The 25,942-nt window shown below is 40.0% G+C and overlaps 1 non-coding gene across 1 annotated transcript; it reads left to right on the top strand.

Moving 5' to 3' along the window:
* The first annotated feature begins 7,556 nt into the window (after positions 1-7,556).
* On the top strand, positions 7,557-7,665 carry LOC136468197 (small nucleolar RNA R71). Its single transcript, XR_010761731.1, has one exon. It is a non-coding gene; the product is annotated as a small nucleolar RNA R71 (small nucleolar RNA).
* Positions 7,666-25,942: the final 18,277 nt, after the last annotated feature.

The following is a 25,942-nucleotide window of genomic DNA, read 5'->3' as shown; positions in this document are numbered from 1 at the left end:
TGTAGACTTAATTATTTAATTAATTATTCATTTAATCAAAGTTTAATCAATTAAGATTTGTTTGACTTTAGAATTGATTGTTGACCTTGGGTCATTAACTTATAATGATCCTTAGTACCTTCATTAGTATTTGACTCATACCTAATTTGTAATTAGTAAATCTTAATGACATTTCATGTGATAACCAAGGTCATTAACAAGTTAACTCGTCGAAACCCTAAGTGTTTGATTAGTGTTGGATCTTGTTTTGGTCATGTTTTGTGACTAGTAGGGTTCCAAGATCCATTTGGTCAAGTCACATGTGTGGTTCTTATAATAGTGTTGCAGGTTGGTTTTGTTGGCTTGCAACTGTACCGCGAAATAAAATCTATTGCGGGTGTTTTTACATTTCATGTGCCGTGAAAGCATCATGTTTACATTATCATCATGTTAAAGCATATGTTATCATTTCGTGTAGAACCCGAGAACGAAACGATTCTAGTTGAGCAAGTTCTGGAAGAATCCCCGGTTGTCATGGGATTTGATAATTGTGGTACTAATCCGGAACCGGAAATCGTCAACGAAGGCAAGCCCCGGTTTATGCATTAAGCCCTTACCTTGTTTACTTTGAAAAGTTTATCACCTATGTTATATATTGCATTAAGTTGTTTAATTCAAATGTTACCTACTTGATGCATTACCTACCTTGATAATTGTTTACCATCCTTGAAGATGTTTTCATTTATAAAGGCGTAGTGTGCTTAGTATGCTTTATGGTAGGCTTTCAAAGTAAAAGTTTCGATATAATCAAAGATGGCATACTGGCCAAAGAAAGAAAGAATGTTGAATGAACTAGAGACTAGTCGGATGACTTATCTTGAATGTTGGGTAATGTTGCCGACTATGTCGCTTAAAGACCACTCATTGTGGATCTTCTGAACGAGACACTTTGTAGTACTGGTCACATACTCTGGTAAGCCTACTTCGGCTAATCCGATACTAAGACGAATGCCCGCGCACTGGGAGTGGAGAGATGGCGGGAGTAGCGTGTACCCTCGTGGCTGGAATGTGGCCGGATTTGAGGTGTGCTGTGCTCTCGGGTGGCGTGGAGACGGCTTAGTATAGGAAGATCCGATAGCAAGGTTGATATATGCAAGATTAAGTTCTACATATGTCATGTGATAAGGAATCCCCAGCTGGGACTTGAATCAATTCGAATTGCTGGTGCTCCGCGGATATGGAGACTCGGTTCATTACAGAAGCAATGTAGTACTGGTGAATTACTAAAATATGAGAAAAAGAATGGAATGAGAAGGAATGAAATATGGGAAATGTACATTTAGATTGAGATAAAGAACTAAAAGGACTTAGGGGTAAAATTTGAGAATAGGATAAATATAGTAAGCTTTTGGCAAAGGACTTGAATTTTGCTACATCCTTACCTTGTCCCAAACCCCTGCATCTCTAGACTCTTACACCCCGTTACGTCGGGTTAGTCTTGTTGAGTACCTTTGTACTCAGGGTTTGTTAACCCTTGTTGCAGGTGAGTCGCATGCGCAGGCTTGTTTTGGTCCCTGCTGCATGTCAGTGTTTGAAGTCAACAATGATGATGAGGAGTAATGAATGGCCTTTGGACAAGGCACTAGTTTGTATGATAAATAAAGTTAATGTAATATTATCCCGCTACTATGGTTGTATGACACTTATGGTATTGTAACTTTGAAAACAACTGGTTTGTACTAATGTTATCTTAAGACTTCCGCTATCTTTTACTCTGATATATATCTGAATAAACTGTTGTAATCTGCAATGACTGTGATTGGGATCCTGTTTGAAAAGAGAAACATGGATGATTCGGGTTTCCCGAGGACACCCGACAGACCTGTTGAGTTGTTGGGAACTCATGTACGCTATCTGAGGTCTGTTAAGACAACGATAGGTGCATGTGGGCCTGATTTCTTAGGAGGTTCTGCCACAAAGCCCTAGAGCATTATAAGTCTCCCAGTAATTTGCAAATGTTTACTTACGTATTTATGATTGATGCATTAGGTTATAAGAGTTGAATGAAACCACTTGGTGCATGTACCTTCCTTGTCCAGATATTACACCTTTAACCGGTATAGGTCCAGAATCGAATATATATGCTTAGCCATGCTTAGACCGGTAGAAGTCGGGTGATGTCCTATCACCTGCGAGATATAGGTGGATACCGGAGCACGGTTGGCTATATCTGCTATCATGGAACAGAACCATGGGGTAAAAGTAAATTGAGACCGGACAGGAAGTCGATAGAGAAGCGACAAGACATGGAGGTCTTGGGTGTGGATTTATCCCCGTCTGTGTCGATTAAGGACCATACCGTTGTTGGCGCTTCTGACAAGATTGAACGCATGCCTCTCACTTAGCTAGCCAGATAACTCGTTCCGACCGCGAAGCCGAGTAATTCAACTTAGGCCGGGAACCGTTCTGTTGTGCGCTCCTTCCGGGGAACGATCAGACTGAGCCCAAGGGCAGGCTTGGCCTGAGCATCCTGGCATCTGGTCTTCCAGATTGTGCAGCGCGGTACGGACCCGCGAAATGTGTACCTGAGTTGTACCAAAGGTGACCTAAGACTATCGTGGCTGGTAGATCTGGGTTTGTGTTAGGAATAAATTCCCAGCTGGTAGAAATCGATTCGAATCACCGTCTCTCCCGGATAGTGAGAAACTTGGCTAGTCCCAACATCGTAGCAACTATATTATGAAACATGATGGTTCAGATGAATATGGAATTACAATACCTGCTATGGTTACTATTGTATGATTCTAAATGATATACCACATGTTTGGCACATGATAGTTGCTAATCTAGAAATGGATAGTTATAATTAACTTGATAAAGGAATCACAATTGTACAACGGGTAATTGCCTTTTACGCAAAATGTTGTCAAGTTCCGTCCACTTATACAGCCTTGCATCATCCTTGGAGTCATTTTATTTCTGGTTCATGACGGGTAAGTCTAGCTGAGTACCTTCTCGTACTCAGGGTTTATTTTCCCATTGTTGCAGATGGCACTGTGTATCATGGGTATTGCAAAAGTTGCTTCTATCCCGCCGTGGATGAGGAGTAAGCCTTGGGCAAGCTTCTTTAGTAATTCCTATCTTTGCTTTTGTGGACCGTGATCTGGCTTGGCACTGTATCAAACTATATTGGAAACTTTATCTTCGAACTTATTTGCTTCTGCTTTATTTATCAAACTGGGTTTGTAATAACTTTTATTCATACTCTGATGATGAAAAGTATCTGTGAACTTATGTAATATGTGGCATGTATGTTGAATCCTGTACGATCTTGGTTGTTGTAAATCGTTTATCGATACCTGTCCTGGTACTCGACGGACTACCGGGTTTATATGGGTTCAAGTATGACAGTGCGACCGCTTGCGGATTGCCATTGTACTTGTATTCTTATAAATTGGTCGGTTCTGCGACATTGAGCAATTGAAAGACAGAACGATCAGGTCAAGCACTATGTCTCAAGTTCTTTCCTCAACCATTATTACGGAGTTTTTATAGATTTTCAAAATAAAACTCAGAGCTTCCTTTGTATGACACTCGCAAGTCTCTTAATCTATGTGGTATTTGTGGATCCTCACCAGGCAATATTGATATTATGTTCCTACAACTAAGGCTTATGTGGAGTTCATAGGAGTGGAGAAAGCATGAAAGAGCATATTTGCAATACGTATATTATAAAGTCAAACCTCGGATCCAAAGAGAGTTGAGTCATACAATCAAATCAAGATGTGCATGCGTGTGGATATATATATGGTGGCTAACTTAATTCTACAATGCTCCTCGAAAATATATCTCTCTTTTGGAATTTAGAAAAAACTTTGCAAGAAAACATGGGCTATCGTATTTATCTTTCTCTGGTTTTTTCTTTTTTTAGGCAGGCATCTAAGTACCCATTCTTTTTAATATCTTAGACACTTATCCATTTTTCCTCATCACTTTTTTTGTTTCTCTCTTTTTTTATTAATAACTTTTGCATAGCCCAATGTTTCTTTTCTGCAACAAAACTTTTGAGAGATAGCAACAAGAACTTGGAGCATTTATCTGGTGAATGGAAAGTCTATCAAGCATGTTTTTGGTGTTTACTCCCAGTGTAGGCGTAAAACATTTTTGGGTGGATCTAAATAGAATGGCATGTTTTTGCGCCTACCCCCAATATAGGAATAGTACATATGTGGGTGGTGTGTACGTGATCTTGATTTTAAGAGCATGACAAACCTCTCATAAAGGTCAACAAAGCTTGACTAAACTCAATGCAATACAAGTAACATTTCTAAGTGAAAGTTTTCCTAACCTAAATATCATGTATGGCTATAGTAGTAATTCAAGCTTTGTCATACAGGAACTCATCATATAGTATTTTATGTTTCTTAAAAGATAAATCTCTGAAACTTTAGTATCACTTGGAACAAGATAAACAACAGCTTAGACCTTCTCATATCATATCCGTTAATTACCTAGACTTAGATCAAGCATATGCTACCCACGAGTTTCAAGTTTAGAGTAAATTCTTATATCAAACCAGTCTTATCCAAAACTTAGGAGAATTTAAGGCTAAAAACTAGGTACTTGAAAGGAATTACAATAGAGGAACTATTCATCATTTCCTTTGTAAGAGATTATCCTCAAAGTCTATTTTATTTAGCTCGTAAAAATCAAATTTAAAGGAAACTAAACACACCTTTTATTTTGTTTTCTCACTTTTAAGATCACACCTTATTACTAATATATATAACTGGCTAAGATATATTTTTATTTTGTTTTAGTTTGTTATGCATCTTTTTTAGTAACTATATAGCAAACTTAGAAATAGTAAAATAGAAGGGAAAGTAATACTTAACTAGATACATGGGGGATGTCTTTCCCTCAAGCTGAATGTTGTCGTGGTCGAATGTTGAAGTTGAGTGATGCTTCCTAGAATAGATTTGCCTATGGATTCCCTTCTCGTCCATGGGTGGAGTGAGACAAAAATAGCTAGGTGAATTTGCCCTTGATCATGTGTATCATCCTGCCAAATGCCAACAAGAACACCAAAACTCGTGGAACGGATTAGGATAAAGGGTTAGCGGTCGGTTGTCCAAAGATTAGTTGTTCTTGTGGGTTTAGGAATATTTTTATTGGCCAACTTTTAATAGGATGTTTGTCTAGTATTTTTTCTAATTTTGGTATGCAGAAAAGGAAGTATGTATGCATGGTATTTTTATCTATTTTTATACCACCAAGGTGAATATTCTTGCGGGTTTTTACACTCCAAGGACTCATTCACATGGGGCTTAGGATTTTATGATACAATAATATAATTTTTATTTTTTTAAATGCTAAATTGATGCAAAAAAGTAAATATTCTAAAGTGAAAATAACTCATGCAATGCAGAAAAGCAAATATGGATAACTATCGATGTTACCTCTTGGCGAGGGTTTAGAATTTTAAGTCCTCCAGATAGAACTACCTCTAGTCTTATTTATTCCTTGGGTGCATAGTCGGTCTTGGAGATAGAGACCTTGATGGTTGCACCTATTGTGATGGTGACTTCGATGATGTCACTTTTTCCTTCCACACCTGCTTGGTCTATAGATTTGACTTAGGTAGAGTAGGTTCATCTTTCACAACTTCTTCAGGTTCTTCATCTTCTTCCTATCTATTCTTTGAGGATTGATTCTTCCGGCGTTAGGATGATCAGCGTCTCCTAGAGTGGGTCTTCTTTGGCTGCTCATAAATGGTATAACTATTGAAATAGCAGCGTACCTTTTCTCCAGGGAATTGGAAGTGGACTTATCTAGATCCAACATAGATGATCGTGTTCATAGTGTTGAGCAACGGCCTTCCATGGATGATGGGTGTGTCATCTTCTTCTTCTCCCATGTCTAGAACCATGAAATCAGCAGGAGCATATTAATCATGTATTCTTACTATGACATCTTTAGCTATCCCTTTTGGAAATTGGTTTGATTGATCTGCCATCTGCAATTGTATATATGTAGGGAATAATGGTTCATCACTAAATAAATATTCATATGTTACCTTGGACATTATATTGACACCCGATCCAATATCGTAGATGGTCTTGTGGAATATTCTTTGTCCAATGGTACACTTGATCGTGGGTACGCCTAGATCATCCTTCTTGGCAAGGTATGGTGAAGCGAGGAGGTGGTCATACTCTAATCGGAGTGTGTTGATCATGCTGATTGACTCTTCTAGTGACTACCTTGCTTTGTTCTTCCTTCTTCTCCTGTTATTTTTGTTCTTGCTCACTGTTGTCTCTTCAGGCAAGTATGGCGTCTATGGATGTCCAGAAGATTGCAAGATACGATTCTTAAAAGAAAACTTCATGTTTTCATCCTTGATTGTGAAGCAGATTTTGGCACTATCCACGTAAATGATGGCTTTTGCGGTGCTTAGGAAAGATTGGCCCAAGATAATGGGTGCCCTTTCATCTCCACCTGTTTCCAAAACCACAAAGTCTATAGGAACATATGATTGTCCCACTCGTACAATGTCATCTTTAAGAACTCCCTTGCAGTAGCAGAGGGACTGATCTGCAAGCTATAAACGCATATTTGTGTACAACAAAGTATCTCCATTAATTTTATCATAGATTACCTTTGGCATAATGTTGACACTTGCTCTGAAGTAATAGATAGCTTCTTAGATAATGTGAGGTCCAATGGCGATGGGAATGACAGATCTCCCTGAATCGCTCTTCTTTTCTGGCAAGGAATAATCTATCTACCTTCCCATCAATGGTTTTATACAGTAGTATGCTGCATTGTGAATATCGACAAGATTTGCAGTTTCTAGACCTTCTGGTTGCCTCAGAATCTTACCTTTATCGGTAGGAGGAACAACAGACGCCAACTAAGCTATTTGTGATTCTATCATTTTATTAAAGCTATGCTGGTTTTTAATGGTAGAGGAGAAGCTATCCATTCTATTATTTATGTTTTCTAAGATCTTATCATTGGAAGCTAGTTTTGTAGATAAGCCCTCCATAATTTTAGCTTGGCTAGAAATCAATTCTCTCAAGGGTGGTTGATTATTGAAATTATTATAATTATTACCTTGATAGTTACCTTGGTAATTTGGCCTTTGTTGCTGACTCCATCCTTGATTCTATTGAGGATGAAAGTAGTTATTGTTGATGAAGTTCACAACCTCATGGGTTTTAGCGTAGTTGTTCCCTAGATGCCCAGTGTTTCCACACTCTTCACACGTCATGCGGGAATCATGAATGTGCATAACTTCTTGCTTCTCATTAGCTTGGTCTTCAAGCTTCTTCATGAGTAGGTCCATCTTAATAGATAGCATGTCTACCTCTTTGAGTTGATGCATTCCTCCACCTCTCTTGTGGGTCTAGAGACATTCTTCATTCCAACCTTGGTTGGAGGCCATCTTCTTTATGAGAGTTGTTGCACCTAGGACTGTGAGTGATAGGAAAGCACCTCCAACAGCAGCATCCATGTTCTCACAGGTACTATTGGTCAACCCATGGTAGAAAGTCTGCATGAGTAGCTAATTCTCCATCCCATGATGAGGACATCCTGATATATAATCTTGAAAGCGTTCCCATGTGTTAGGGACAGATTCATCATGTTGCTGTTGAAAGCTCAAAATTCTCCCATGTAGAGCATTGGTCTTGTCCATAGGAAAGAACTTTGCTAGAAAGATAGTGGAGCAATTATCCCATGTAGTATTTCTATCTTTGTTGGCATAGAACCATTGCTTTGCCTTTCCCAAGAGTGAGTATGGGAAAAGGCGGAGTAATATGGTCTCTGGTCACTCCTTTGATGGTGAAAGTGCTGCAGATCTCTAAGAAAAGTTGGAGATGAACACTAGCATCTTCATGTGCCTTCCCACAAAACTGGTTGGCATGCACCATGTTGATGAGAGCTAGCTTGAGCTCAAAACCATTATCTCCCACATTGACTATTGGTCTAGTATGGATGTTGGCCGTAGTTGGAGCAGAGAACTCACGGAGAGTCTTGTCAGCCATGGCTTCAAAAACTGGTGTTAAGCTCTGCCTGGTCTAGTTGTCTTCCAATTCTAAAGCTGAAACTTTCTTGAGTTTGGCTCTAGTTCTCCTAATTAATGCTTCTAGATCTTCAACGTAGTTTATCAGAAGGTCAAAACTGGTCATACATTACCCTACATAAGATATCAAAGTAGACAGAACAAGCATAAGTCTGTTTGAGCAAAGATCAATGGTTATCTCGATCACATCAGTAACTATAAGTTTATCAATATTTCCTTACTGCCTAGCTACCTTCCCCAGCAACAGTGATAGAAATGCTTGTTGGTATTTATTAACTTGTCACTTGTTTAAGTAGTCACCTAATGATTGTTGACATTTCTTAGCATCACTTTTACTAAGTTGTCATCCCTAGCGATGGTGCCAGAAATATTTATTGGCACTACCTAGTGCCACTTCTAGAATGACACTAAGAGGTACTTTAATATTTCATGTGACTAGATACAATATATAATTGAAAGGAATCTGCAAGTCAGATAATATACCATTGTAGCACTTCACCCGGGAGTATTCTAGGTATCGTTATTTATATTTTTACCATAGGGAAGGATGGGCATTAGGAATATATTGATAACTTATACACATGATGGAGAAATAAACCATAACCAAACTTTTGCTCACAATAGGGGTAAGTCAAGAGATAAATGTATATGAATGGCAAGTAATAACTAATCATTGATCACTTAGAGTACTCCTTTCAATGGCATTAGCATGGCTAAGTAGAATATTAGAGGAATAATTCCTAAGTCATTTTTAATTACAAGTCAAAGCATACATTGATTAGTGCAATTACACATAGTAATCATAGTTAAGATCAACTTAATATCTACACATAAGGAATATTACTAAGGAAGATTAAGAATAGAGCTTTGTCTTTCTTCGTAACTAGATCCTACTTGTCCTATATTCGGGGAGTGGACTATAAAGGATTCAATGGAAGTGTCACATCCATGATCTACCACATGGCCCATGTAACACCCCAGGTGTTTGTCACCAGTTAAGCAATGGGTTTGAGCTCAAACATGACATGTTAAGTGGTGATGAAGGTGTCAAGATCAAATCCACAAGAGTGAGCTCCAACCAAAACTTGGACAACACACCCTTACTTACATGCGAACCCTTGTTAAGATTATGCAAGAGTAATGTTAAACATGCTTATTCCATGTACATTACATCACCATGCATCCATCTTGACCAATAGAAAAGTTTCATGAAGTTTGAAATCAAAAGGTCACATGGAATGCCAAATCATATTCTTGTTTAGATTGCTTTAGTAGGTGAATGGGAACATGGGATGTCAACCAAACCTTGCTACCTTGCCCAAATGACTCTAATTAAACTCTACAACAAAAGTCATGAAGGGTTCATGTTGAGCAAAAGTCAAGAAAATGCCTTAATCGTTCTAAAACTTTAATTTAAGCTTTACCGTGATGCTATTTTGACCTATGTTGACCAATCGCTTATAGTGCTTGCATGGAGTTGCACCTTAAATAAAAGTTGAAGTTTTAGTGGAGTAGAACAAACTTTATTTTTGGACTAAGAGCCATATCAACTTGGAACTAAGTCAAATAGAGGCTTGAAGATTGAATCAGCTGCTGTCTTAGGCTCCCGGTAAAATTTTCTAAGTCCCTGAAGTGATAGCAGCAAGTTAACTTATTTGCGACATTTTATCATCCAAACTCATGTGGTAGCTCAATTGGATTCCTTAAAATGAGTTGAATTAATTTTCATGGTGAAAACAATAAATCAAGTCTCATAAAATTTGGAGTTCATTTGGATCTTCAAAAATAGTTTCCAAAACAGCAAAAGTTTACTTTGTCACTTAACTGACATTGACATGTTGGCATTCCGCGTTCTCCAAATTTTGTTAAGCAACTTGATTTGGTACCAAAATAAAAGTTGGAGTATACATGGTGGAGAAAGCATGTAAAAACATGGCACTCGTTTGACTTCATTTTGACCATCAATTTTGGAGTTTGTTAATTGCTGTCAATGCATTGATAATGCCGTCTTGAAGTGTAATTAACTGCTAATATACTGCCCTAATGACCATGGTCCCTAAATGAAAAATGAAGAACAGTTCGTAGGCTTTAAACTTTGTTTTGGGCCCAAGGTCCAGTTCAGCCTGTAGCTCTCCCAAATTGGCTCCCCACCTCGCCCACACCGACACATGCCAGGTGTTCGACGGTGGGCCCCAAAGGGGACATGCGGTCGCCATGCTCGCCGCCCCTGCTCCACACGTCGAGGATGCCCTACCAACACCGTGCCGTTGATAGACGTTGTCCTGCATCGAGCTCCAATCCACGCTCGCCTTCTCTTCCCTTTCTCTCGCTCTCGCCATCATTGCCGCTCCTCCATGGCCGCTGCCGCCATGGCAAGCCATCGAGCAGAGCTCAAGATGCTGTCGTGGGCGCTGCTCCCTCTCCTCCTCCTCTGTGTAGCTCTATGGCCGCCTACTCCGCCACTGCACACTGCTCTCTTGATAGCATTGCTGCTGCTATCGCTCGCGGCCATGCCTGCCATGGATGTCGGAGCAGAGCTCGATGCTGCCCGTGCCTCCTGTCCCCTTTGCACCTCCTCCACTCTCTCGACCACTGCCACTGCCTTTACGATGGCGTGTTCCACCTTGCACGCGCGCTCTCCCTAGCTGGCACTGCTAGAGCCTACCACCGGAGCCACCATGGCTGGCTCCTGAGCTGAGCTCACCGTCGCTACTATGAGCCTCCTCTATCCCAATTTGCCTCGCATTCATGTTCCTCGAGCCACCCTGTGCGCATCACGCCTCTCGTCTGAACTCCTCCACCACTGTGCGTGGCTATCGTCGGCGAGGCTACCGCGACTATCGCTGGCTCACGTGGCCAGCCCTCCACCGATCATCTCTGTTTGTGATTGGACCTCCTACGGGTGCGTCTAGGCATGTTGATGCTCTGGGACCCCTCCTTTGCCGTCGATGAACACCACGGCGGCCAGAATCGTGAGCTCCGGTGAGCTACCCTGCTTCTGGCTGGGTCAAGAAGAGGAGGGAGCTTCTCGCATAAATAAGAATTCTTCTAGGGGGTTAAGTGCAGAATCCAAGACTCATACAAATAGTGTTATTAGGACTTGTTTACTTGGTTTAATTAAAGTTCCTTGCAGGGTCCTCTGTGCAAATGTGTTTTTCCTTTATTCCTTTTAATTGGCTGAAGCTTTGAAAAATCCTAATAAATTGTAGAAAAATCCAAAAATAGCAAATGAGGACTTTTTGGAATCCTTTTAAATAGATCTACACAGTAGAGTCATAATATGATATGTTTTAGTAGAAAGTTTTCACTATTTTTATTTATCTATGATAATTAGGGTTTTCTAGGAAGAAATTCATATCTAAAGTTGTGGTGCTCCAATTGCTGTAAAATTCATATGGTAGGCTACTAATGCTATGTGTGTGCTATGGTAAAAATGGCATGCTCATTGGATGCAGCATGAAGGAGTTATTGATTTATCTTATTTAGGGTTTGATAAATAGCTTTAAATGGTTTTAAATAAGTTATAATTTTTATGAAGAGGTAAAAATGGAAAATGTTGTTCCATTACCTTGGTATGATGTTGTTATGTCATGTTGATACATAATATGTCCAAGCATTTGCAGAAAATATTGAATTTCATATTTATCTTGCTCTCACATGATTTCTTGCAATAGCAATTGGTCCTTTTTGTAGTAATTAAATTACAAAATCTAAGCATTTGAAATTTGAAAAGTAATCATGTTTGGTCATCATATTCCTCTCATAAAAATCTTAGCCCCAAACTATCTGTTCTCATATGGCACTAAAAATTATATATATATATATATATATATATATATATATATATATATATATATATATATATATATATATATATATATATATATATGTCATTCTATGGAAGTTAATGAAAGTTAATAACAAATAGGCATATGCCTAAGCCATGAGATGCTACTTTAAATACACTAACTTTGTGAAATGTAGTTGAGCTATATGGATGTTTGTTTGAGCCTTTGAATGATATATGTATGAAATCTTTGTTGGGGGAAACAAGTGAAAACACCAACATGCTACCTTCTGAAATTTGGCTACATGTGTACTTTTTGTGGTGCAATCATTTTTTAGATGATAATGATGTTTTCTGTGAATGTGGTGAATACAAAAGTTGTAGGTAACTTCATAATATAGCTTGCGTAAAATTTTCATGACCATAAGCCGAATAATTTAGGAACTATAGATTTTATCATTTCCCTGTTAGACAAAATATGCTCGGCAGTCCACCGAGGGGTATCCTATGATGGTAGATTTATCAGTGGGGATGCACGTAATTAGGAACCAGATGGTGACACAAGGCGCAGAGACATCGATTTAGATAGGTTTGGGCCGTCTGATCGACGTAATACCCTACGTCCTATGTCTTTGGTGTATTGTATTGATCTGTAAGTAGATCCGATCTGATAGATCCTCATAGATCCCATCCGCTAGGGGACCCCAACCTCTCCTTATATACTCTGGAGGAGGTAGGGTTACAAGTAAAGTAGCCTATTTGGTACTATACAATGTCTTGCGGTACACGCCGAGCAGCACCGTGCACCCCTTGATCTTGTGGGCCGGGCCACTTCTAATGGTGCGGCCCATGTCTTGGGGACCATACCCCCATAGCTAGTCCCCAAGCCTGACAGTAGGTGATGTAGTCACGTGGTGCCAGGGTCATAAAGTAGAAGACCAGCCGAGCAGGCAGCTAGTCCCCGGGCGTAGCCTTGAGATGAGAATAAGCACATTCAGCACAAGGTGAAGTGTGCCCACTTAGTCCCCGAGCCTGCTGGAAGATGAAGAATGAATCTTGTAGCAGGGTCCAAGAAGTCTAAAAGCTTGCTGACGTCGTTTGACATGCGTGTATCAAGACCCCAGACGTGCTGCCCAAGATCAGCACCCTGATCCGAACAGCATGGAGCAGCTTGATAGCACACCGACGAGATGTAGCAAGATCCGAGCACCGAGGAGTCCTCGGCGTAGCTGGCGATGTCCGACCACCTAGGGAGTTCCCGGCGTAGCTGGCGATGACCAAGAACCGAGGAGCAAGGAGTCCCCGGCATAGGCGGTGATGACCCAGCACCGAGGAGCGAGGAGCGAGGAGTCCCCGGTGTAGGCAGTGATGACCGAGCGCCGAGGAGCGAGGAGTCCCTGGCGTAGGCGGCGATGACCGAGCGCCAAGGAGCGAGGAGCGAGGAGTCCCCGGCATAGGCGGCGATGATCGAGCACCGAGGAGCGAGGAGTCCCTGACGTCACTGGCGATGACCGAGCACCGAGGAGAGAGGAGCGAGGAGTCCCCAGCATAGGCGGCGATGATCGAGCACCGAAGAGCGAGGAGTCCCCAGTGTCGCTGGCGATGATCGAGCATCGAGGAGCGAGGAGTCCCCGGCGTCTTTGGCGATGACGGCGTAGGCGGCGATGTCCAAGCACCGAGGAGCGAGGAGTCCCCGACGTCGCTGGTGATGACCGAGCACCGAGGAGCGAGGAGTCTCTGGCATCGCTGGCGATAACCGAACACCGAGGAGCGAGGAGTCTTCGGTGTCGCTGGCGATTACCGAGCACCGAGGAACGAGAAATCCCCGGCGTCGCTGGCAATGTCCAAGCACCAAGGAGTCCTCGGCGTAGACGGTGAGGTCTGAGCACCGAGGAGTCCCTGGCATAGGTGGTGATGTTCGAGCACCGAGGAGTCCTTGGAGTAGGCGGCGAGGTCCGAGCACCGAGGAGTGCCCAGCGTAGGCGGCAAGGTCTGAGCATCGACATAGCTGACGACGTCCGTGCGGTGAAGTGTGCCCACTTAGTCCTCGAGCATGAAGAGTCCGAGGGCCGAGGAGTAACCAGCATCGCTGGCGATGAAGCATGAGCGACGAACAGTCTGGTCGACTGGTCGACGGTGAAGTGAACATTGAGTAGAAACGACCGGCGAACGGTTCGATCAACTGGTCGACAACGGAGTCCATGAACCAAGCGGGCCAACTAGTTGATCGGTGGAGAAGTTCGAGCACCAGGTGATCCGATCACCTAGACGATGATCCTGCAATACAAATATCTACAACGGCTAGTACATGACACACAAATAAATAAACTCTGGAGAAAAATCAGCAATGGTGATGAAACGACGTATGCAGTTCAACGATCAATTGGTGTGAAAATATATTTATGTTTAATATAAACCGTCTGAACAGTTAGTGTGTAGCTGAGTCTCCAGCCCTAGCTAGCCTGTTAACCATAACTCCGAGCACGGAGCCCGTGCACATGTAGGAGAAATAGGCGTGACCAAGGAGCCGCTGCCGACCACCCATAATGCAGAGGGCAGACGCTCATGCACGTGTAGGGAGGAGCCAAAGACAGGGCTGTCTCTAGAGGCATCCAAGCATCAACATGACTATTCAGGGGTTCAGAAAATCATTTGGAGATCAAATATGGAGAAAACAGCTCGAAGAAACATTATAGCGATTAACGAAGATTAGAGAATATTTAGAAGAATATTCAAACATGACTTAGCTTTAGACAGAAAGTCTGGTCGGCGACGTATGGCGCTATCTGGTTGGTGTTGACAATGAGCACCTGGTGGGTGGTGAGTTGTTGGTGAAGACGACCTCGGAGGTGGTTCTGAGATCAGATTGGCTGTCGTGGGGGCTGATGTAGCCAGCGATGAATCATCATCATCGTCGTGGACCGGCATGGATCTCCACGAGATTGATGATGAGAACACGTTGTTGATTTGAGGTCCATCTGGCTCGCCATGGATTAAGCGCACACCCCTACCTAGCGCGCCAACTGTCGACAGAATATGCTCGGTAGTCCACCGAGGGGTATCCTGTGATGGTAGATTTGTTAGTGGGGATGTGCGTAATCAGGAACCAGATGGTGACACATGGCACAGAGACAGTGATTTAGACAAGTTCAGGCCGTCTGATCGACGTAATACCCTACATCATGTGTCTTTGGTGTATTGTATTGATCTGTAAGTAGATCCGATTTGATAGATCCTCATAGATCCCATCTACTAGGGGACCCCTACCTCCCCTTATATACTCTGGAGGAGATAGGGTTATAAGTAAAGTAGCCTATTTGGTACTATACAATGTCTTGCGGTGCACACTGAGCAGCGCCATGCACGCCTTGATCTTGTGGGCTGAGCCACCTCTGATGCTGTGGCCCATGTCTTGGGGGCCATACCCCCATAGTTTTACATGCTCTCTATATAGATATGAATGATTGTGTTGTTTGACTTAGCTAAGCTTTGAATCATATCTTGGAGATACTAGAATAAGTGTAGTGCTTTTCATGATCTTTCCAAATTGTTAAAGATCACACCTTTTGGTGGTCTAAATCTCCAGTTATGAGCTTGTGAAGTGGAATGACAGAATCTGTCCTAATCTGGATAGAGATGTCTTCTTTGTGATGTTTGACCGGGTTAACTTTGGAATTAGCTTATGGTGTTTATAATAAAGTTGTGCATGGTTTGCTAAGATTTCTAAAAAGTCTAGAACCAGTTTTTTGTGCAAGCTAGAACTCAACTTATTGTTGTCTGAAGTTGCATGCCAAATTCAGTCCATATTTTGGATAGAATTGTTGCTTTGTGTGTTTAAGGCTAAATAACTATTGAATCACCTAAATATGATACTAAGAAAGTTGTATATAACTTAATAAGATTTCTATAAAGTTAAGGATCATGCTTGTTGTATGATTAGAAGTCCAGTTATACATTTCTGAAGTTAATGTTAGTTTTCTGTCCTTATCAGTACAGACCTGAGATATTGGCATATTTGATGATGTTAAACTATGATTTAGCTTTTGGAATCAATAAAACAGTTGTAGACAATTTCATTAGGTTTCCAGAAAGTTTAAGATCACTTTTATTGAATGATTGTAACTCTAGTTATGGTTGAAACATGCGACTACTGTACTGCTGTCTAAATTCTGTGAATGCACTTAAGTTGATTGCCCATTCTTGATGTTGCTGGTGCATGCTCTAAATTATGTAGCCCTAGTTACTTAGTTCAATGACCTGCCCTCTAGTGCTTAAATCAATATGATGTGACCATTCTTTATATTCATGCACTTGCATCTTGCATCTCATCTAGGTACGCTAGATGAACCATGTGAAGGACGTGATGTTAGAGCCGAACCCAAAGATGGTGTATGGTGGACCTATCCCCAAAGATGGAAGGACTAAGCAAGTGCCGAGATGGGAGATGCTCGCCAAGCGAGTGTCATCTAACAAACACTGACCTAGTATTGGATCCCAGGCAAGCCTCGAAGCATTCTAAGCCTCCTAAGTTTTTACAAATATCACTTGAGTCCTTTATGTTTGATGCATTAGGTTATAAGAGTTGATTGGAACCACTTAATGCATAGAACTACCTTATACAGAAATATACCTTGAACCCTATGTAGGTCTCAGATCGAATGTATGCTTAGCAATGCTTAGACTGGTAGAAGTCGGGTGATTTCCTGTCACCTATGAGATATAGGTGGATACCAAAGCATGGTTGGCTATATTTGCTATCGTGGAAATAACCATGTGTTGATAAATAAAAGAAGACTGGGTAGGATTATGATAGAGAAGAACAGGGCATGGAGGTCTTGGTGCCTATTTATCCCCGTCTATGTCGGTTAAGGACCGATTCACTGTACGTCCCCATATCATGTTAACACATGCCTAGAACTTAGTTGGCCGGATAACTCGTTCCGATAGTGAAGCCGAGTAGCTCAACTCAGGCTGGGACCTGGTAGGTGAAAGTGTGCAACCTGGTTAGTAGTAAGGATGTGCGGAGAGCCAATGGCGTGAGTCCAAGGGTGGGTTCGAGTCCTGATCTTCCTGGTAGATTGGTAGAATCTCTGAGGGTGCGGCGCTGATCGGACCCATGAAGTTGGTTCCTAAGTTGTACCAAAGGTGACCTAAGACTACCTTGGCGCAGGTATGTCTGGGTTTGTGTTAGAAGTAATTCCCCAGCTAGGTAAGAATCGATTTGAATCGCCGTCTCTCCCGGATAGTGAGAAGTTGACTGAGCTGCGGCAACGTAGAATTAATTGATGGAATTTGATGTTTATGATGAATATGGAAATGTTACACCGGATATGGTTACTAATGATGTCGCACCCGATTTTAAAGACAAAACCAGATACACACTATATATGAGCCCAGGAAGTCAAATCTCACATATAGCCATAAATCAGGGTAATATCAAAGACAATACTTATTACATAACATATTAGTATAAAGAATATAACCTTAGAGTATAGACAGCGGGAAGACAACTCTGATCTTCAGGCGAAGACTCCAAATCCACAGGGACGACTGACTGGTTGACCACAAGCCTAACTTCTTCAGACTGGCAATCTGGTACCCATCTAGGATTTTCATTAGATGTAAAGCAAGTGTAAGCTCACCATGCTTAGCAAGTATATCAATGGGATCTATGAGGCTCAAAAGGCTTGACACTATTTGACTGCAGTTTGTAATTTTAGTTGATCAAGTTTTAGCATCCTGTATCACTACTTTAGTGAACAATCCCAATTCCCAAGTGATATTAAAGTATAGTCAAGTTTATCTCAATTCCTAGTCATCCACCATCCACAGTAACCACTAATCTTGAAGGATCCAGACCGCTCGTATCCATGAGTATGGCTGTTATAACAGGTTAAATATTTCTACAGAAATTATACATCTTTACCCATCGAGCCATGATTCCCAATGTCGGGGTTTGCAAGGCCCACTACACCTCTTCCCAGGAAGTGTGGCAGGGTTTCACTATGAAACCCTTAGCTAGTTGCACTAACAAGTCATAGCTACAAAGGAGTGGTACACCTATGCATCGCAGCACGGTACACACCCAAGCAAAAAAAAGAAAGATACCCTCTTACCTTTACTGGAGCTACAGACGAGCTAGTACAATCTAGTTAACAGGTTAAAGTCAGAGCCATATGACACTCGGGGTTGTACGGAACCTCCTGGGTTGCCGCTTCAGGATTAAGTCCTTACGGAGAGGCACTAGAGTACTCAACCCCATACTCGAGCCCCCTATCTGTTGCTAAAAAGCTTCATGTTATCATATTGCATAATGTCTTTAGTCATGTTTAACTATTATTCTATGTTCAGCGTTGCAGCATCTATCCAAAATGCATACCCAAACCCTAGGTAACAAGGATATGTGGTACAAGTATTCATCTAGGTAAAGTCCTTAAGGGTATATCAAATTAAACACATGCATGAATATGAATAGTAATTGTTCATAGGTACAAGGGGGCTTTGATACACTTGCCTTAAATACCGATCCTTCGGTAAGCTTTAATCTTCAACGTCCTTCTTCTTCTTCTAGATAACCACGTATACCTCACCGACTGGACGTAATCGTAGAACACCACACAAATATCCATATACATACATGCATAGCATACAATTGCATCTATATCAGAACAGTACAGCAATCATAGAAAAATAAGTAAAAGAGTTTGAAATACGATTTTATGCATCACTACGAACACACAAACGCAAAAGACACGCTATATGCGATTCAACGAAAAAGCGACTATCGAAGGATTTTCAGTGCAAAGGAAAATAAAACCTATCCATTTAACTTATTTTAACTGTAGAAATACATGTAAATATTCTCATTAATCAACTTGATTCATTGCTTAAGAAAGAGCGTAGTACAAAACCTATATTGACTTTATATTCCGAAAACGATGCAAGTAATAGTATTAATACAATTAACTTTTTAACTGCCAAAACACATTTGAGTAACATGAGAACCACTAACGCCACTACGTAGAACACACCAAAAGTAACGTGTGCTTTTAGTATGAAAAATGGTGTGAGCAATAATATAAATCCAATTAATATTTGTATTGAAAACTATAAACACGGGACATGGTATATAACATCGTCATCGCCTAGCATACAACGTTACAAAGTGAGCGTAGATCGGAAACATAATTAAAAACAAGATTGATTTTAATTAAAAAGACTATTAAATAAATGTTAATCAAATTAATATTTAACTATAACAGTGGATCGATTACGGAAAAGAATGGGAGTTAGAACGCAAAATGCGCGTGCACTATGCTGTGAACTCGGTCCTTGAACCGTGGACCGGGGAGGGGCTGTGAGAGCGATCCACCATGGACCATGTCCATGAAGGTGTATTTGGAATGTATTTCTAGATTTATTTTTCTAAAGAAAACGGCCATAAAGTTAAGACACGTCATGCTGATGTCAGCAAGCTATAAAGGAGCGAGGCAGGAGCACGGTGCTCGGCTTGGTGCTGTGCATGCTCATATTATTTTAAGTAACCAAAATCATTTGAAACTACTAGTTCAGATTAGTCAAATTATATATCTAATTTAGAAAGATGAGTTAAACTAATCATATTTTAATTATAAACATATGTGTATTATTTAATCCATTCAAAATTTAACAACGTAAAAGAGAAAAGCACGTGAGCCTCTAACATGAATTTTGTACATGGAACGTGTTTAATTTAAGTATATTACAATTTGAAATATAAGTTAACTTAATCTAATTAACATTTGCTTACGAAAGACCGAAGTTTACTTACATTATTTTTTTCTAATTATAAAACTAGCTGTGTATAGACTAATTAAATTAATTATTTAATTATATACTAAAAACATGTGACATGAAAACTAACAGCACTACTGTGTAGATCTCGACGACATGAAACTAACACAACTGGAACGAATTGAAACGGAGCTAAATCGATTAAACGGAGCTAAATCGATTAAACGGCAGGGACTAACAGTGGATGGCAAAATCGTAAATAATTGCATCTTCTACCTCTCTATTCTTCTTCCCCTTGGCAGCACGTACGTGGCCATGAAGGAAAACTGCTGCTGCTCGTGGAGGGAGTCGAGGACGGCCGGCAGAGGCACAGGGACCTCGGCCGCAGGGCCTGCTGGGCGGCCGTCGCCGGCGCAAGGCCACGGCAGCGCAGGCCCGCACGCGGGATGGGCTGGGCCCGCTCGACTGCGCCAAGGCGGCGGCTTCTCACCTGGCTGAAGGCTGGTGACGTGAAGTGATGGAGGTGAACTGAATGGAAACGTAGATGCTAGCAAGCTTCTGAGTTCCGACCTGTGTGCAATTGTAGCTGATGAAGCGAGGTGACCTGCCATGAGGAATTTGATGCTATGGCTGTAGTTTCTTATTTGGACGGAGATGAATATGTAGATAAATAGGATAGCGATGGGGATCACCTCAGCTGGGTTTTCTACTTCTTGATGACGGGGAGAAGCCGGCGACGGCAGGAGGCGCGAGGCTATTCGTCTGAGGTGCGACGTGCCCGAAGGAGAGGCGCAGGGCGACGGGTTGGCCGGAGAAGACGAAGAACATGGCCGGCCATGGTGCTCCTCACCGAAAAAACCGACCGGAAAAAGGAAAACGAGGGGGAAACAGTCAAACGGTAATGGATTCGAGAATATGGATACACTACGGTGTAGAGGACGATGAGATCTACCTTGTGGTGGTGGTGGTGGTTGATGCCGGAAAGCGACGGTTTGGCCAGAAAAGCTCGCCGAAGAGTTTGCCGAAAACCTAGTTTTTCCGAACTTCGGCGTCCAATCTGCGTCGATAGGAGTGGTGGCTCGCGAAACGGCCTATACTTTCCGAATCAGCGTGTCGAGGGCTACGCCGGCATATATATATAGGGTTTGGAGATTTTGGAAAGTGAAGATATTTATTAATTATTGATTTTTGGAATTAAAATAATTACAGAAAATCGGGAATTACTATTTAGGCTACGAAAAATATCTCTTAGCTCCGAAAAATTCTAGAAAAATTCCTAGGGATAGATGGAAGGATAAGGAACACAACCAAAGTAGTTTTAGCTCCCAAAAAAGACTTTTGTATTGATCGAGGAAAAAGACAAAGCTTCAAAAAATAGGAATTTAATCCCGAAAAAGGTCGAAAAGATTTCCGGAAAGAGAGACATCATTCTAACGCGTCTTAAAGCCTTTTCCAAGCCTTTGGATTTTGAAAACAAGACATCTTATCTAGCTTTTGTTTTTGCAAGTTTTTAAATTCTTTTTAAACCACTACTTGAAAGCAATATTTTAAAGATTGAGATTTGAATTTATTCTTCAAACCACTCATCACAAAAGTATCAATGCAACGACATGTATGCGCAAACATGTTGCTACCCTTATGTTGGATTTTAATTTTCTTTTACCTATGTTTTTATGAGCACAAAATAATTAACAGAAATCATTTTACTCTTTTTAAAAAATAGCTAATTTTCGGGTGTTACAATTCTACCCCCTTAAGATGAATGTCGTCCTGAGATTCGGAGAAGAAGAGCAAAGAAGAGAGGGATACTTCAACTTGAGATTTTCTTCACTTCCTTGAGCAACACCATCTTGATACTCACCTTGTGTTGTATGAGAACTCATCACGTGGCTACTCTTGCAGATTCTTGTTCCATCTTATTCCAAGTCCGATCTTGTTGCTTCTCTTAATTCATTCCAATGAATCTTATTATCCATATGTTAAGCTTCCAAAAGATCTTGCTTAGCTTGAATCAGAACTTTGAATTCTATGGTTCATTTTTTATGCATTTTGAAATGTTTTGCTTTTCAAAAGGAAGACTTTAAGTCAAAACCGAACACATTTTCTTTTTCAACTCCTTTTGAAATAGCTTTCCAAATATGTTTTATGTTTAGAACTCAAGAAAATATTTCAACCATGTTTTGAAACTCTTTTGAATAAATGTTTTTAAGGTTATGAAATAAACCCAACCGTTTTTAAATCATTGGAAACTTAGGAAAACATACTAAGCTTTGTTTGTCAAACTCTTTTGAAAACTCAACTTTATTAATCAAATCTCAGATAAAGAGCAGACAAATCAACTCAGGTTCTTTTGAAATCTGTTTCAAACAAGGGATTTTCAAGATTTTAGAAAACAAGGGAAACTTTCGACTTCATTTTCAAATCATTTTGAATGAACTCTTTTGGGATTTCTAAAATCAAACCGAATCAATTTCAAAACTAATTTAGAAATGAAAAGAGTAAGTTTTCAATTCCCATTTTCTTTTGAAGACTTAACACACATGTTCAAGTTTTTTTTGGAATAAAACTTTTGGGGAATTAAATCAAATCAAATAATTTTCAACCCTTTCGAATCATTTTGGAAGACTTCTTTTAGAAATACACTTTTGAAATCAACTCAAACCTTTTTTTCAAGCTTTGTTTTGAAATCAAACTTAGTTCTAATTCAAAGCCAAAAGTGCTCCATTTCCAAATGCAAATTGTTGTAAACTTTTGAATCCAATTTTTCAAACTTTTGTAAAATATCTTGAAAGCATTTTGAACACCTTTCAAATAAAATTTGAAATAAGACAACTCAAATTGTTTTTTTCAATCGGTCTTTTCCAAACAACCTATTTTTAAAACACTTTAGAGTAATTTTCAAAGTGTTTTGGAATAAAATGTTTCAAAAGTGTTTTTAGAATAACCCTTTGAAGAGTAACCGAATACATTTTACTCTTTTTGAAATTTAGTTCAAAGCAAAGTGAGTTTTCAAATCTGATTTCACTTTCAACTTTTTGAAGTTTTAGGAATAAGATACTTTCAAACTTTTTATGAATATCTGTTTTTAAACTAAAACCTTGAGTGAAGCAGTTCAAATCAAATTGTTTTCTTTTGAATGAGCAAAAGAGTCTTTCAAAATTCAAATCAAAACTTTTGAAATGTCTCAAATATAGTCTTTAGCAACTCTTTTTGAATCTTTTAAACTTTAATACTCTTTTCAAATCAACTCTTATTCTTTGGTGAAATACTTTTGAAATTAAGTTTCGAATACCAACTCTTGAAAATGAGAAAAACTTAAACCCTTTTTGAACTTAGTTCGAATCAACTTTTGAAGAAGTTTTTCAAAGTTCTTGAATCAAAATGTTGTTAATTCATTTTCCAACATCTTTTGAAGATTTCATTTCAAGGAAAGAGCTTTAAATAGAAATCAAAACCAATCCAATTGTTTTCAAGAGTTAATCTTAGTCTTGAGCATTCTTGCAACTGTCTATATCCTAGGTATGTGAAGATCAAACTCCCAACCATAGCTAGCTCGAAGATCAATCTTGATGTAGATCCGAACTCCTTGTGGTTCACCAACTCGCAACACTCTTAGCTTGGCTACCCCCTTAAGAAGAGTTGAGATAGGGGCACCAACATCCAACATGAAACTTTCTTCAAGTTGTATTACCATCCTCTGACATCCCAGAGAGCTTGTGGACATAGATAAGATTAAGAAAAATTGATCTTTCCCATAGATAGAAAACAGCAGCGCATAAAAACGTCCATATCTCGAGTTTCGTTTATCTAATAGAGTTGCATCTTAAACCGTTGGAAAGCTTATAAAATTCTCCACAACTTTATTTTAGACCACTTCTTCAGATTCTACAGTTAAGTTGGTCGAAATCTTTGCTCAACAGAAACTATTCCAGATTCTAGACAGCGCAGATGTATCGCCTTGTGATTTTCATATCTCCCAAACCAGAAATGCTATCAAGGTGACTCTTATGGGAAAAGAAAGATCTTGAAGTCTACTTTCACCCAGAATTTTCTCAAAATTTTTGGTTGCCAAGAGGTTGGAGACATAGGCCATAGAAGTCAAACTGCTCTAGAAGACAGAAAGCAGGAAACAAAAGAAAGAGAACCCAGACTATTTATTTCCTTATCCCTTATACCTTAAACCTTTAATATAAATGAAATTGTGAGCATAACCCACAAATTCACTGCACTCATTACAAAGATCCAACTCAACCATAACATAAATATAAACCATTCAAACATGAAATACAAGCTCGTTACTAATCGTTCCTTCTAGCTACTTGGTAGACATTCTTAGGGGAAAACTTCTTAACATGGCTTTGGAAATTTGAATAGAGGTGAGACTAGAAAGTTTGCAAGAGATCAAGAACAACAACTCAAGGAGATAAGAAAGTATAGCTCAAAGGGAGCTATCAAGGAGAGGAGACAATAGGACAAGGATTGGAGATATTCAATTCAATGAGTCAAGGAGGTGGAAAATAATTTTATTGAAAAATAGGTTTTCTGAAACGACCAGTGCTAACTAGGCTCGTGTCCTACAGTCAGTATTGCTCTGATACCACTTTGTCGCACCCGGTTTTAAAGACAAATCCAGATACACACTATATGTGAGCCTAGGAAGTCAAATCTCACATATAGCCACAAATTAGGGTAATATCAAAGACAATACTTATTACATAACATATTAGTATAAAGAATATAACCTCAGAGTATAGACAGCGGGAAGACAACTCTGATCTTCAGGCGAAGACTCCAAATCCACAGGAACGACTGACTGGTTGACCACAAGCCGAGATTTTCATTGGATGTAAAGCAAGTGTAAGCTCACCATGCTTAGCAAGTATATCAAAGGGATCTATGAGGCTCAAAAGGCTTGACACTGTTTGACTGTAGTTCGCAATTTTAGTTGACCAAGTTTTAGCATCCTGTATCACTACTTTAGTGAACAATCCCAATTTCCAAGTGATATTAAAGTATAGTCAAGTTTATCTTAATTCCCAGTCATCTACCATCTACAGTAACCACTAATCTTGAAGGATCCAAGACGCTCGTATCTGTGAGCACGGCTGTTATAACAGGTTAAATATTTCAGTAGAAATTGTACATCTTTACCCACCGAGCCGTGATTCCCAATGTCGGGGTTTGCAAGGCCCACTACACCTCTTCCCAGGAAGTGTGGCAGGGTTTCACTATGAAACCCTTAGCTAGTTGCACTAACAAGTCGTAGCTACAAAGGAGTGGTACACATGGGCATCGCAACACAGTACACACCCTAGCAGAAAAAGGAAAGATACCCTCTTACCTTTACTGGAGCTATAGACGAGCTAGTACAATCTAGTTAATAGGTTAAAGTTATAGCCATATGACACTCGGGGTTGTACGGAACCTCCTGAGTTGCCATTTCAGGATTAAGTCCTTACGGAGAGGCACTAGAGTACTCAACCCCGTACTCTGGTCCCCTATCTGTTGCTAAAAAGCTTCATGTTATCATATTGCATAATGTCTTTAGTCATGTTTAAGTATTATTCTATGTTCAGCGCTGCAGCATCTATCCAAAATGCATACCCAAACCCTAGGTAACAAGGATATGTGGTACAAGTATTCATCTAGGTAAAGTCCTTAAGGGTATATCAAATTAAACACATGCATGAATATGAATAGTAATTGTTCATAGGTACAAGGGGCCTTTGGTACACTTGCCTTAAATACCGATCCTTCGGTAAGCTTTAATCTTCAATGTCCTTCTTCTTCTTCTGGATCACCACGTATACCTCACCGACTGAACGTAATCGTAGAACACCACACAAACATTCATATATATACATGCATAACATACAATTGCATCTATATAAGAACAGTATACCAATCATAGAAAAATAAGTAAAAGAGTTTGAAATACGATTCTATGCATCGTTAGGAACACACAAACGCAAAAGACACGCTATATGCGATTCAACGAAAAAACGACTATCGAAGGATTTTCAGTGCAACGGAAAATAAAACCTATTCATTTAACTTATTTTAACTGTAGAAATACATGTAAATATTCTCATTAATCAACTTGATTCATTGCTTAAGAAAGAGCGCAGTATAAAACCTATATTGACTTTATATTCCAAAAACGGTGCAAGTGATAGTATTAATACAATTAACTTTTTAACTGCCAAAACATATTTGAGTAACATGAGAACCACTAACGCCACTGCGTAAACACACTGAACAAAAGTAATGCGTGCTTTTAGTACGAAAAATGGTGTGAGCAATAATATTAATCCAAT

The sequence above is a fragment of the Miscanthus floridulus genome, chromosome 7, assembly GCF_019320115.1.
Source record: "Miscanthus floridulus cultivar M001 chromosome 7, ASM1932011v1, whole genome shotgun sequence".
NCBI classification, from domain to species: domain Eukaryota; kingdom Viridiplantae; phylum Streptophyta; class Magnoliopsida; order Poales; family Poaceae; genus Miscanthus; species Miscanthus floridulus.
This window is presented reverse-complemented; position numbering and strand designations above follow the sequence as displayed.